Raw genomic sequence first — 15,763 nt, forward strand, 5'->3', positions numbered from 1 at the left:
GACAGGAAGATCTTTTAGGGTTTAAAGTGATAGGAAGACATCACACTGGATATTCTGCCGAATGGGATGTAAGATGGGACTGAACTCACTGTCAACTTTAATTTTCCATGAATTTACTGCACTAACTTTTTCTTATGCATCAGTCAAGAGCTTTTCTGCTCAACAGTTCAAACGAGCCAGGACAATTTAGAGCATGTGACCTGTGATGTCACAAACTCCATACATTTGGTCTCTTTGTTGAATAGCTTGTTGGGTCCTACATTGAACATTGTGTTTCACTAAGACCAGTTCACTTAGGAACCTACTACCAGTTTCTGTATTTGTGCCGACTGAAGCACTAAAGGTTTCCTGAAGGATAAATAAAATCCAGCTGAGTCATTGTTATTGAACCCACTGTTCATGCTTCTCTGCTTCCCTAAACAGCTGACACGTCCGGTTCACACCTGCAGGGCCTTTCTGTCCCAAGGCATCCTGGGTAATGTAGGAAATTACTGAATAAAGCAAAACTGGTTTTAGAAACATGAAGAAATGCACCAACTACCTTGACTAAAGTAAAATTTGCTGTGTCAAAGAGTCATTTAAGGGTCTCATTAAGCCAGTCATCAACTTGCTAATTGAACCCAGGTTTTTCCCTTCGAGATCAGTGCCCATTCATATAAAAGGGGAAGTTTGCTGAATACGACCAATCACATCATGGAAAAGACACAAAGAGCTCCCTATTTCAGAATGGAGGAGAAAACTATAATATTAAGATAATATGAAGACTGAAAATCAATAATTCAGCAAAATGTAGTTGCAGCTGCCAGAAGCCACAAAGAATGCCAGGAAAAAAAAAAGCGCTGACTCTGCCAATGTGTAAATTACTGGGATTTTAATATTAAATCTGCAAGATTTACTGTATGTTTCCCACAAATTTATGTTTCAGCTTTTTTTTTTTTTTTTTTTTACATTATTTCAATTTCAACCCCAGTGGAGCAGAGCTGGAATAAACTGAAATAAGAGCAACCCTGGGGAGCAAGTCCCTTTACCTCGTCTGGGCTATCATAAGGGTTAATTCAGTCAGGAACTTTTATCTCTCTCCTGAGAGCTCCTCTGGCAATTCTAGCACCCATGCTAATGGGCTTGCCTGGAAATGGGCAGGTCATTTTCCAAGGCAACTGATTGGTCAGTAGGCTGGTTTATATACCTGCAGGTTAGGTGCTCTGCGTACATTACCATCCCAACGTACCCCGATAGAAAGTAAACCATCTTTCTGAGACTGAAAACCCAGGGTTAACCCTGAATTTACCTCTCCAAGCTGAAATCTAACTTTGTAATACAGGCCTCAGGATCATCGGAGGTCATGGTTTCCAGGGACGCTTTCTACACAGCCCCTGTTGTTTGCAATTGGTTCTGAACTACACTGCCTCCTGAAGTCCAAGACAGCTCCCTTTCTTTGTGGTGTTGACTGTAAACCAAGCCATGAGAAAGGTTCAGCTTAATGAAAGAGCTGAATGGTAAACAAGCTGAAGCTTTAAAGTGAGAGAAAAAAGCTGGGTAATCCTGAAATTTCAACAAGAGTTGAACCTGACTGAGGAGCAAGGTTAACAGAGACGAATAAACAGCATCAGAGCAGCTACAGTGAACTGTATTAATACTCAATCAGTTCCCAAAATGTTGTGGTTCATGTCACACCATGTGAGTCTGTTGTTGTCCACTCTCAGGAAGTGAAACAATAAAACAGAGAAACAGAAATTATATCAAAGCACAGAAACAGGATGAATAAAGTGATTCAAAAAGGTGTAAATAAAATATAAAGACAAGGAGATGGCATGTCAGAAAAAATGAAAGGAGCTTAATTTTTTAAATTAGATTTCCAATTTTTCACATATCAGAGAGAAACCAGAGATCAGAAGTGAAACAAACAGACAAGGTCATGATTACCGGACTGAGACAGGACGATGGACTGGATGCGACCACTGGAAAACTGTACACCTCTGATAATGGATAAAAAGGGAAGTTGTATGACAGCTTGTTTTTCTCTATTTATTGCATTTGTTTTGTTGGCATAAGAGAAGATATACATGTGAAAGTCATTGGCATAGGCAGTGATTCGATTCAGAACTGAAGAAAAGGAGACTGAAGCTTCTGATCTCATAAATAAACATGAAGCTACCTGCTATATCTCTTTCTGCAAAAATATAAATCGAGGTTACTGTGACACAAACGGCTACTTTGATTAAAGCCAATTCTGCCCAGATAGCAGATTAACCTGAGGGACTCAGTCCACAGGAAACTGAGTCCTCCTCACATTTCACATTGAGTCTGTGGACAAAAAAACACAGTCACAAACCACTTCCCAAAATTTGAAACTCCATTTAAAGATCAAATCCACGTTTGAACATTAGGATCAATCTGACCAGCCGAGAAAGATCATGTGAAATAAAAGCAAGTGATTCAATCCTGTGACCATGACGACAGCATTTCAGCTGAGTCATCTTAAGCACTCAACACTATATCAAAGCTTAGATCAGTACTGTCAGGTTGAGTCTCAGCCAGTACTACATCAGTTCCAGTCAGTACTACGTTAGTATTCTGTCAGTACTACATCAGTTCTCAGTCAATACTACATCAGTACTACGTCAGCCCTCAGTCATCTCTATGTCAGTACTACATCAGACAACAGTCAGTACTACATCAGTACTCCATCTGCATTCAAACAGAAGTTTCATCTCACTAAAAGCTCAGCTGCATCTGATTAAAGAGGAGACAGATCGATGATTCAACATCAGCCAGCGAAGATATTACACTTACGTCCTACATTTAGGTAATCACTGCTCTGCCCAATCACACAGGCCCAAAGCCAGCTGAACACCATTCTGCTGCACACAGGCCAGTTCGCCTTCACCTCCTTCAGACCATGTCTGCCTATTAAATCATGAGTTCAGCTATCAGTAGGTGTTTCTGAAACATGAAGCCAACACTGTGGAGACAAGACCTGCACCTCCACAGACCAGCTGGACTGACTGTCTGACCAGTAGTGAGTCAGTACCACAGAGTCTATGCTAATATGTGTCACTACACCAGAAATAAACATGTCTACAGTCTAGACCAAATAAAGTTGGTATCTGGTATCCGTAGCCAATTTTATAGAGAATGAAGGACATGTCCTCTGAGTGACAGGTGGGTGAGCGCATGGTTGACACAAACTCACATCTTCAATCAAGTTTGAATTAGCAGCTGGGGGAGTTAGGGACAGATTCAGACATTGCCAAGGATAATAGTGAAGCAGCTCACTTCAAACTGCTGGTCAGAAAGCTTAGAAAATGTCACTGCAGAGTATCTTGTGGTTGTGTGGGCTGTGATGAAGATTGATCTACATCTGGCTTCTCCTCTTCCTTGTCAGTGATCTGACACACACTGAAACCCCAGTTCACACATTGGTGGACCCCATTTATTGGTTGGGTTCTAGGGGTGTGGCCACAGGGGCAATGGCACCATCTGAAATCTGATTGGCCCCCTGAAATGCCCCTGTCCTGTCATTCATCTGTCGTTTTGTGAGAGAATGAAAGGTTATAGGTGAATGCAATTCAACGCCGAACCTTTGGTGGCAGTAGTGTGGCAAATAGGCAGGTCCACCATCAATAAAACTGACAGAAGAAGACTAACTTGAACACAACACAACAAATTAACACAACAATACCACATGTGGGCTGGAGATGACGCCAAGAACAGCTTGATGGCAGTCAACGTTTTCTAGAGATTCTTGGTAAGTCAGAAATCCCCAGGGTTGCCATTAATGTTTGAAATCGCCGCCGTTGCTTCAAAGTTTTGTGTTTTTCTTCATTTTAATTTAAAAGCTGACAAACATTAAATTAAGAAGCAGCAGTAAGCTGTTAGTTAAGCTTTTGTTAATGTAGTGTTTGAAAAAGCTTGGAAAAGACTGGTGAAATCTATATGCTTTATCAGAAATGTGACTGCATGCATGTCGGACAAATACTTGGCCCCTCTGTGAGAAATATGGCCCCTTGCTTAAAAAAATCCGAGATCCGCCACTGCTTAGCAGTTGATGCACTTCCAGCATAAACCTTTTTTTGGGGGAGTGGGGCAGATTTTGGCAGACTGACACAATCTGAATTATTGATGATCTTCTAATGTCTCATGATAATTCGCTGTTTAGAAATATTCTCTTCAATATTCAAAGTGAAGTCAGTCTGTCTGACTGACTGACAGATTTACTGACTGTTCGCAATACATTCATTACCAGCTGCAGCATCACTTCATGTTCATCTTCATGTCATGACGCTCAAAAGCTGTGAAGGCTGGAACATTAGAATCAGAGGAAGAGGATGGGATTACTGCTTGTCTTCAACAAGCACGGGCAGAAATATTCACTGCAAGCGTAACTGGCTAAGATTTACCCCGGGGTATTTCTGCTGTTACTAGGGCATGGAGCATTCTGCCTGAAAAAGTAAAACTGTAAACCTGGAATAAATGTTGAATGTTCTTCAAATGTAAGCCCTGACGATGAAAGCCATAAATGAAGCCAAGCTCCCTTCACTTTATGACATCACATCCTACATCGTTAGACCTTCTGTGACTGAATCATGATACAATGAATGATATGACAAATGGTGAGGATGACATGGGACAAAGATGACAGGGTCTGGTAACCATAAGATTCGGTTCTCGCCTCCCAAAATCAATGGATCAGGGAAGCACACGGAGAGAATCTGATCCACAAACTGAGAGGATGTTTCGATTACCCACAAACAGACAAAGACAGAGAGATTTGATTTTCCAGTCAACTTTATTTCACCCGTTAAAGAAAAAACAGGTCAGTTCACACATTTTTGGTCCCTTAAAAAAACAAACAGACAAACAGATCAGAGCAGCTGGTCTGAAAAGATGAGCTGGTTCTCCTGCACCGAACACAGAACCAAATCTGTTTAAGCTGATCCAGGCCCTGCATCTCTCTGTAATGTTTCAAGTCAGTCTGGACTCTGGCTTTCACCATCCTGCTGAACAGTAAGATCACATCAGTGTCCACATTGTCCTCAATTTTCCTCTTCCTAGTCACGTAGACAGCTATTTTGGATTGTCTCAGGATGAAGTTGTTCAGTTGGCTCTTGGTTTTGTTGGCCCTCCTGTACCTAAAGCCCAGGAAGAAGGTCTGGAGAGGGAATACATCCCCTGCCTTCCTGAGCAGTCTGTCCAGCAGGGAGAACAGGGGGCAGAACCGAGGGCACTGAGAGAAACAGTGGAAGACTGTTTCTACGGCACCACTAGTGCTGGACGGTATAATGTTTCGTACCAAAAACCGATTTTTATATTTATTATGATATGAATTTTTCATATACTGGCAACACTGGTTTAAATAGCCTAAACATGTCCAGAATGCAGTGCATTGGTAAATTGTTTCACCGGGGACCTTTTTCATTGCTGCGCGACGGAACAGAGTGGAAATAATAGTGGAGTTGCTGAGCATGGTGACATGGATGGAGGAAGCTCTGAACCAGCGGTATGGCGACACATTAGTGCCAAAAAGCACTTGCATGCTAAATGATACCTTCGGGCGTGTTATATTATTTCACAAACGTAGATATTAACTGCGAGTACACACTCAGAGGAAACTGCTCCCCAAGCGAGGAAAAGAGTGCTGCAAGAAAGAAGGAATATGTTTCTGAGAAATATGTTAGTGTCGATAAACATCAACATTAGTCTTTGTATAGTCTATAACGGTATTAGTTAGTCCATATTGTTAACCAGAGCTAGCATACTTGTATGAAATTTTCCATAACCCAATGTTTTCATTCATCACAAATGCCTGCGCGATCAGGAATCAACTTCGAGAGAGCAGGGTGATTTTTAAATGGTGGTTTGGCACGCTGGTCACACATTCTTCTTCACTCGCAGCATTTTTTTCCTCGCTCAGGGAGCAGTTTCTTCTAAGTGCGCTCTTGCAGTTAAAATCTACGCGTGTGAAATAATATAATACGCCTGAATGTGTTTTATCACGCAAGCATTTTTTGGCACTAATGTGTTGCCATGAATATGCAGTTAATCTTCTCTCAATTGGTGGAAAATGTGGTCAACATTGAATCATGCATAAAAAAACAACAACAACAACAACAACAAAAAAAAAACGTGAAACTGGAGTAATTCTGAAAAATACAGTGATATAGAATTTTGGTCATACTGCCCAGCCCTAGAATGGACACTGTTGGAGATAATAATAAGAATAGGAATAATTTATTTGTAGAGCACCTTTCAAAACAAAGTTCGCTTGCCTGAGATCTCCAGGCAGGGTGTTCCACAACTGAGAAGCCCGGGCAGCAATGGCCGGGTCCCCTTTAGTGACCAGCCGAGTTTTGGGTACATGTGAGAGGGCCCCGGAAGATCTCAGGCTCAAGACGGACAGGTCGAGGATGGAGATGAAGGCGTTTACTGCTGAAATTCCATGAAAGTCTGCCACCTTTTTGTTGAGTGGGGGTTTGTAGAGGCTCCTCCACTCAGGTCGGACCTCCTCACTTAGGCCCAGGTGAGCTCTTCAGTCGGCTCTCTGCAGCTTCTTCCTGTTCAGACACTGCACCATCAGACTACCACGGACAGACACTTGGGAGGGTCATTGGGACAGGGGACAGCCACACCAGCACTGTAATCCGTCAGCAGGAGGAGCTTGTGTGCAGACAGAATGCTCCTCCAGTGCTCTAACTGCCTAACAGATGTTAAAAGACCCGATGTAGATGTTGGCCATGATGGAAGAAAAAGACGCTCTAAAAGAAGCACAGATCGTTAAAAAGAGGATGTACGGAAACATAATCATCGTCTTCGTCTTCGTCATTCAGGAGTGCATATTTTGCTTTGGTCATCATTTCTTTAGTCTGCTAACCTCTAGGTCTCTAAATGCCTGCTCCTTTCTCAGCTGCTTTACAGACTTTATAAAGCCATGGAGGTCAGTAAACACCTCCACCTTCACTGCCCTCTGACCTTTGGTCTCCACTAAGAAACTCCTTATTTTCTCCAATGAGTAGGGCCTGCTCTTTTCCAGTTCACTGTCCTCTTTCTCCTCATCAGAGGGAGCCAGCAGGACTAGTATTAAAGCCCATCTCATCATTTTTACTTCCCTGTTTCTTCCTTTTGTCATTTTTCAAGGTGAGTCTTGTGACCTCACCAGTGTCCTCCATCAAAACATCTGTCATACCGCAGTCTACCTGACTGTCCTCCTCCCTCCCTCCACTCTCCTCCATCAGTTCTGTTGTTTCCATCACATCCGCAGGCGGACCTGAACCCAAACTGCCAGAGGGCCTGAGCCCGAACTCACGGCCTCCTGCCTGGCCTCAGGACAAGCCCGATCCAGGTGTCCATCAGCTTCACAGCCAAAACACTTCATCGTGTCGGATGTGACAAAGATCAGTGTTTCTTCCACATGCATTTAAATTCAAATTCAAATTTTTTTTTTAATTGTCACAAATACACTGCTGCTGCATTTCTCCACCTTCACAGCACAGCCTCACCCTAACCCTAACCCTATTGGAGTTAATGCAACGTTAATTACTCACGAAAAAATCCTAGAGGAAGCTGGATCATATAGTTAAAACCTTCAGCTTTAAAGGTCAGGGTCAGGTTCAGGGGGACTTGTTTTCTTTAATCAAATTGTGGCCCTGTCTTCTGTGACAGACCACGTGCTTTAACTTTGGTGACTTACTGCCTAAAGGCACCCTTTTAACAGGCCCGACCACCTGTCCATACCTGGACAGGGCTTTGCACAGGTCTGCATTTTTAATGATCGGAGGGATGTTACTTATAATCACTTTTCGCTGGACTCTTCGCTGGAGCGGCAGCACCGGAGGGTAAACTCCCCCTACAGTGACTCCTTTCTCTACCACCTGTTCCACCGTCCTGACCTCATCCAGGAGCAGCAGGACCACCACTCCGTTCATCCAGGAAGCCAACTTAATGCCAACCAGCTCCCCCATAGCCAGGGCCACCTCCTCCATGGTGTGTGGACACCCGGACACTTTAACGCTGTGTCTTTCCGCAACAACCGAGAGAAGTCAGCGCCATAGTGGAGGGACACCGACCAGAATGAGCCTGGCCGGAAAACACACACAAACAAGAACCAGCAAATAAATACACGCACTAAACAAACAACTACACCGAACTGCACTTCAACAAAACGTGAAAATGCAGACAATAATGTGGATAATTTGCAATATTGTTCCGACTACCGTCAGCACGGACTCTGATTTTTTTTATTTTTTTTTTTAAAGCAAGTTTGCCAATGTTGACAATACGAACATAAAACCTGAGTAGATCATATTGAAATCAGAGCTTGTTCGTGATAAATTAGTTACGTAATGAATGGAATAAATCTCCATAGATGATCACAGAACAGGGCACCTCTCTGACACACCAAACTTGTTGGTACATGTAGTATCAGTAGCAAAAAATCTGGAGAGGTCTAAAACATCACACTATCACTGATGAGCCTGCTGGGCACACAGTAATCCTGCTCAGGGTGCACTATGGACACCATCATGTCACAGTCTCATGGCCAGCGCTTTGGATAGGATCTTATAGTCTGTGCACAGCAGCTCCCCTTTCTTGCGGAGCAGCATGATGACGGCCCTCCTGCAGCTTAGAGGCAGCCGTCCTTTCTGCAGACTGTCAGAGCCCACCTCCAGCAGGTCTTCTCCAAGGACGGACCAGAAAGTCAATACCTGGAGCTCTGCCACTCTGTAAACTCATCAAGGCCATGTACAGTTCTTCTAGAGTCAGATCGGCCTACAGCAATAGGTTTCTGTCGCATTCAACCTGAGGAAGACCAGTGAGGAAACTTTGCACATCTGGACAATCTCTCACTTGTGCAGTTCCTTGTAGAAATCAGAGGCAAACCTCCTGGCTGGCTATAGTAATTTCTATGGAAAACTCCAAACATCATGAAGATCATGAGCCTTTGTCAGCTGTCTGAGCCTGCATGATGACCCGGGGTGAGGTTCCAGGTGATTTCTGTCCAACTCTGGGTTTTCTGTGCAATTAAAATCACTCGCTAAAAACAAATACTCCTCACTATGGCTGGCTTTCAGAGCATCACATAAAACATAAAAAAGGACCATCCTATCCACCCCATTAGTTGGTGCATAGACATTTAAAAATACCAATTTTACATTTTCATAAAAAGCTCTGACCCTCAGTAAAACCCCTGGAATGATTTCCTCTACCTCAGTGGATAACGGTAAAACCTTCCTTGCCCACTCCCCCACTGCAGCTGGATTTGTGACTTAAAGTTATATTCCCATTAAAAGCCCTCCTCCAGTTGCTCTCATTGTCCATACCGCTGTGTGTCTCCTGTACTAACAACACATTTAACTTATTTTTTATCTCCATCATCTTAAAAACAATAGCTCTTTTTAGATCATTCAGGTTTAAGCTGCCGAGTTTAAAATCACACACGGATGGAGAGATTAAAAGGGAAACAGCAGTAAACAAACTAGAAGAAAGAGAGAAAAGCATAAAACTGTTTAACAATCATCTTTATTATTGATGATTTGCGCTTTAGCTCTCAAAATGAGTTTTTTCAGTCTGTAAATCTCCAGATTTATCAGCACATCCTCAAACTTCCCTAACTTTCTGGTCTGAGGCATCGCTGACTGAATAAATAGGTCCAGGTCAGAGAAATGATCCTCAGTCGCTGGCAGTCTGGCTTCTTTGGTCTTTTCTAAAAACGTTTTCATTTCAGCAGGAGAGTAAAGACTGTGCTGCTCCTCCTGTGTCACCTTTTTAACTTTTGTGCTTTTTAGTGCAGCATCTGGACTCTTTCCTTTCTGTGATATTTTTAAGAAGTTATCATCAGATATATCATCTATTACTTCTTCACTCACTGCCTCAGTGGACAACTTTTCTGTCTGACTCTTACCCTATTCTTAATTCTTAATTCTTAATTCTTACCCTGACCATTATCATCAGAGTGCACTGACGTGTCCATAACCCCTGCCTCCACGGCCGGAGTCTCTGCTGGGACTGGAGCCCCAGCCACTGGAGCCGGGGCCCCTGCGTCCACAGCCCCAAGCACTGAGAGCCGCAGCCACCGGGGCCTGTCTAACCAGAGAGATATCCTGTTGTCCCTGCAGTGACTCCGGCTTTACTATCTGTCGTGGTTGTGGAAGGTCCTCCACACATCCGACAGCTCGTGTGCCTCAGTCAGCTGTCTGTGAGTCTGTGTGATGAGGCAGGATGAGGCTCATGGTAGTTCCTGTCCAGTGCTGGATTCGAAGTGCAGTTCAAGTCCCCCCCTAAAAACAAAAACTCATCGCTGTTGCAGCTCATGATGGCGTCACATAAAACTCCCCATACTGCCAGACACAACAAAAAACTGTGTTGGCCTTCTCAAACTGAGCTTTGACCTCCAGGAAGTGGCCCTCGATCACCTCCTCTGCAGTGAAAGAAGCGGGCAGGAAGCTCCTGCAGAAGATGGCCCCCACCCCTCCACTGCAGCCAGCCCGCTGGCTCTCATTATCTGAGGTGTGTCTGCTGAACCATCATGACATCTATCTGCTTCAGCTCCATGAGTCTAAACGGAGCAGCTCTTTAACTGTCGTCTCTGGCTCATTTTAAGTTCAGGGTCCCTACTTTAAATTTCCACATGAGAGAGAGGCTTCAGGACAACACACAGAAGGACCACAGTAAAACAGACCAACACAAGTCCTTCTCAAACATCGTCATTAGCACTGAGTTGGAATCTGACCCTGAGTATCAGTTTGTTCAGTCTGTATATTTCCTGTTCAGTCAGAACATCGTCTCCCTGGTGAGGGGTCTGGCTGAGTTAATGAAGACCTTCAGGTCTGGGAAATGATCTTCCACTTTCACTAGTTTTTGACCTTTGGTGTCCTTCAGAAACTTTCAGATTTCAACAGGAGCATGCTGATTGTGCTGGTCCTCCAGTGTTAGGACCAACTCACTCTCTGACTCAGCTGCTGGCTTTCCTGCCTTAGCTCCCCTTACTTTGACTGCCTTCATACTACTCTGATCACATTCTTGGTTTTTTCTCTTTTGTGCCATTTCAGTAACTCTTCATCGGACATGTCTTCATCCTCAGAGAGACCTCCACACACTGAAACATTTTCCTTTTTCCTTTCCATCAGTACTGTTTCCAGCTGCTGGTGTTTCTGATCTGTCCTCACTAAGTTCCCCCTCAGAAACCAGCTCACCTTGCTGCTCTTGTTCTGCCTGTTGTCGATCGCTACCTTCAGTCCCCCAAGGGGACACCGGTGGGGACAGAAGCATCTGACCCCACACCGGCAGCAGGCTCTATCGGCCCTGGGAACACCAATCTCCCCGCCCACTCTGGTCAGCTGTGGGGGGCCACCGGATTGGTGAAATACTTCATGGTGTCCAACGTGGCAAACACCATGTAGTTAAACCCGTCAACCTTAAAACTGAAGGACAGGTTGAGGTCCAAGTTGCCCTTCAGCACCGTGAACACCTGTCTGCGGTGACAAACCACTTCTGAGCTGGAGGGCCTTACAGCCCAGGGACACCATCTTAATGGGAGACACCAGCTGTCCGTACCAACACAGCTCCTTAGTCAGGACTTTGTTTCTAATAAACGAAGGGTGTTGGAGATCATGATCTTCACTGGCTTTAGCTGTGCTTTCCAAAAACATGACAATGGCTCTATTCGTGTGGGAGGTGGACTTCACAGCTCTGCATCCCACTGCCAAACTGGCCTCCTCCACGGAGCAGCTCACCGCCGGCACCAGTTTGATGGCATGCCAGCTTCTCAAACTACACACCACCCTCCACCACGGGCATCCCACCCCACCGAGCCGGGAACCAGCCCCAAAAAACAGACACCAAATACCCTTAGTGAATAACTACAACAACCGTGAGAAAGAAAAATATAAACACACAAATAAAAACACATACAATAGAAGAAAAGGTAGAAAAACCTAAAACACCGAAATACAGAGCACACTCTACTGATACTACTACAGAGAGATAGACAGAGACAGAGGTACAGAGAGAGACATTATACAGAGAGACAGACAGAGACAGAGGTACAGAGAGACAGACCGACAAACAGACAGAGACATTATACAGAGAGACAGACAGACAGTCAGACAGACAGAGACGTTATGCAGAGAGACAGACAGACAGACAGACAGACAGAGACAGAGGTACAGACAGACAGACAGACAGAGACAGAGGTACAGAGAGACAGACAGACAGACAGATATTATACAGAGAGACAGACAGAGACAGAGATACAGAGAGACAGGCCAACAAACAGACAGAGACATTATACAGAGAGACAGACAGACAGTCAGACAGACAGAGACATTATACAGAGAGACAGACAGAGACAGAGACATTATACAGAGAGACAGACAGAGAGAGAGAGACAGACAGAGACAGAGACATTATACAGAGAGACAGACAGAGACAGAGATACAGAGAGACAGAAAGAGACAGAGACAGACAGAGATAGAGACATTATACAGAGAGACAAACAGAGACCGAGACAGCCAGAGACAGAGAGAGATACAGAGAGACAGACAGACAGAGACAGAGACATTATACAAAGAGACAGACAGAGAGAGAGACAGACAGATAGACAGAGACAGAGACAGAGATACAGAGAGACAGACAGAGATAACGACATTATACAGAGAGACAAACAGACACAGAGACAGCCAGAGAGACAGAGAGAGATACAGAGAACCAGACAGACAGAGAGATACAAAGAGACAGAGACAAAGAGATACAGAGAGACAGACAGACAGAGACAGAAACAGACAGACAGAGACAGAAACAGACAGACAGACAGAGACAGAGAGAGCTACAGAGAGACAGACAGACAGAGACAGAGATACAGAGAGACAGAAAGAGACAGAGACAGACAGAGACAGAGATACAGAGAGACAGAAAGAGACAGAGACAGACAGACAGAGAGACAGACAGAGATAGAGAGATACAGACAGACAGAGACAGAAAGAGACAGAGAGAGAGATACAGAGAGACAGAGAGGTTTGCCTGTGTCTCTTAGACAGATTGAGAAATGGTTTGATTTTCTGTTCTGCTGTCTGATTGGATGGTGCTATCAGGCAGTAACCCCCACTACCCTCTTCTAATGTGCATACACACACACACACTTTCTCTTCAGAATTTAAGAAGAAGCTGAGAAGTCGATAACAAAATCATTTCTGTTCTCTGAACCTTCCTCCTCCTCACTCTGAGTCTTCCTCCTCCTCCTCCTCCTCCTCACTTAAACATTCCTCCTCTTTTTTTTCAGTGTGGAAACATTAATCTTTTCATGAGGAGAGTTTAATTTGAGCAGACAAGCGACCAGAGAAACTTCAAACGCTGATTTTGATATTTCTGTAATTGAACAGTTTTGTCCTTTTTATTTGAAGCATCTCTGGTTTCGAGAAAAAGACCTTAATGTCAGTTGAGCAGCAACTCAAACAGCAGAAGAAGCAGCATGTTATCCTGAGGGGGCACTAAAGGAAAATGAGCTGGAGTGTGACAGTGAGATGAGTCTGTTTTTAATGAAAAATTATTGACTCGTGATGAAGACTCTTCTGTTCACCAAAACCTGGTTCCAGCTGGAGTCAGCTAGATCAAGCTGTCCCTGGAAGGATGTGGGTTTCCCTGCTAGGAACTGACTGACACAATGATGATAACTGTTTCCATCAAATCTGGTCTCCACAGGTCTGGACATGGCACGAACCCTAACTCAAGCAAAAACAGCATCTTGAACGAGGAAGGAACAAATTGTATCAAAGTCCCACTAAATTTTGCTGGCGGCCCCTGTTTTTCCACTCAAAATTGAATGAAAATTTATTTAAATTTATTTTAAGGGAAATAATCTGGTGTGCTTTTGCTCTGATCAATGAAAAAACATACATATAAAAGTTAAAATACAATTGTTCCATATGACATGGCTTCACTTGGAATAAACCTTCTAAAAATGCCAAAACAATGATCACGTAAATCATTCATCCATTCATTTTCCACTGCTTATCCATTCCTGGGTCACAGAAGGGGCTGGAGCCAATCCCAGCTCACTTTGGTCAAGGGCGGTGTACGCCCTGGACAGGTCACCGGTCCATCACAGATGTAAATCATCATTGATTTGGGTCCTCGTGGTCTGAGTGTTAACAGCATCCGTCAGCTTCCTGCTGGAGGGCAGACTACAACCATCGGCCCGAGGAGGTTAATAAGCTGCTGTATCAACACTGGCCTGCAGTCAGACTCAGCAGGTGAAAGTGACTCCTGACAGCACAGGAGCTGCTGATGAAGAGCGGAGGGCTCTCGGGCATTGCAATTTAGACCAAGGTCTAAGTTTAGTCTGACCCATTCTGGTAACACGCAGCAAACATGCAGTGCAGCGTGGGACCATTTCAAACAAATAAATGATGACCAGAAGCTAAATGTGCACCATGTGGTGCTACTTTTAAATACAAAAACTCAACAAGTTTGTTAAATTACCACCTAAATACTTCATTCTTCCCACCTTACAGTGTCAGAAAGGGCTATCAATTATTGTGGTAATTCCATCAATGATTTCATTGAACAAACAAGTAACCGAATAAATAATTTTGTCATGTTAAATAGCAATGTGTAGGAGAATACAAAGTCACCTTTTAAAGTCCAGGTCATGACTCATTGTGACCAGAGACTTCTATTCCAACATTCAGTAGTACAATCTATCAGTTCCTCAATGTATCCAATATATGTATGTCAATAATATCGAATGAAAATGTGCTGAATGAAAAGTACTCGGGGAGACTGGTGCAGCAGGGTTTATCCCAGTCTTTACTACTTTCTTTTTTTCTTCTAATGGTAAAAAGGAGAAGAAGGATCAAAAAATATTTAAGTAGCGTGTTTATGTTGTGTTGCGTTACCCTGTGTCGGCTCCACTCCGCTCCGTGGACTTCAGTATTTTCAGGTTAAGTGCTGCATCATTGAAGATATGCTGCAGGAGAGGCACTGCACTGCTCAAATTTTTTGCAACTTGAAATGATCCCACAGCTTTGACATTTCACATCTGTTATTCTTTTCTGTCTTTTTCTCTTGGCTTTGCTTCATCTTATCTATGATCATGCCACTGAATTAGGAAACGTGCGTCAGTAATAACTGGCTGTGTGAAACAAAAGCAGAGCATGTCGTATAATGCCAATGAAATGAATTCAATTAAGTTTCTATTCAAGAATAATTGCCTCAATTATTTTTTGTAATCAAAATATTTGAGGGACTCAAGTTATCATTTCAGCCATAAATAGGAAGGTGGGGTATGCAATAACAGGAAAGCAGACATTAATTAGAAGATGTCCGACATGACTGAAGGAGACATTATGCCATTAAGCATGGTTGAGGGCGAGGAATTTTGAGAGCTACTAAACTTCACAGATGAGCCAATGCACAATTTATTTTTCATTTTAAACTAGCTTAAATATCTTTATATGCAGAATTCACTTTGCTATCCTACAGGAAATGCTATTGTCTGTACTGTATCCCAAATGCTACAATAATTCATTGAATAAGGAATATGGCATGCATTTTTTATTCAACATATCATAAGCAATTTTTAGCTTTTTATATTTAGAAAATATATATAAAGATAGAGAGGAGAATTCATGGTGTCGGGAAAATCACTAATTAATTACCAATTGCTCAATAAATTGAACCAACTTTTGATTTGTGAATTAATCGATAATTTGCATCTCTAATTCCCACAGGTTCATATTTTGAGACTGACTTTTTTCTCTAGCTGTTGTTA

At 43.3% G+C, this 15,763-nt stretch overlaps 1 protein-coding gene across 1 annotated transcript in view; it reads right to left on the reverse strand.

Annotated features, from left to right (window-relative positions):
• The window catches only part of grin3bb (glutamate receptor, ionotropic, N-methyl-D-aspartate 3Bb), a 42,657-nt gene that overhangs the window by 17,739 nt on the left and 9,155 nt on the right, over nt 1–15,763 (reverse strand). The window lies entirely within an intron of this gene.

The sequence above is a fragment of the Echeneis naucrates genome, chromosome 4 (assembly GCF_900963305.1).
Source record: "Echeneis naucrates chromosome 4, fEcheNa1.1, whole genome shotgun sequence".
NCBI lineage: Eukaryota > Metazoa > Chordata > Actinopteri > Carangiformes > Echeneidae > Echeneis > Echeneis naucrates.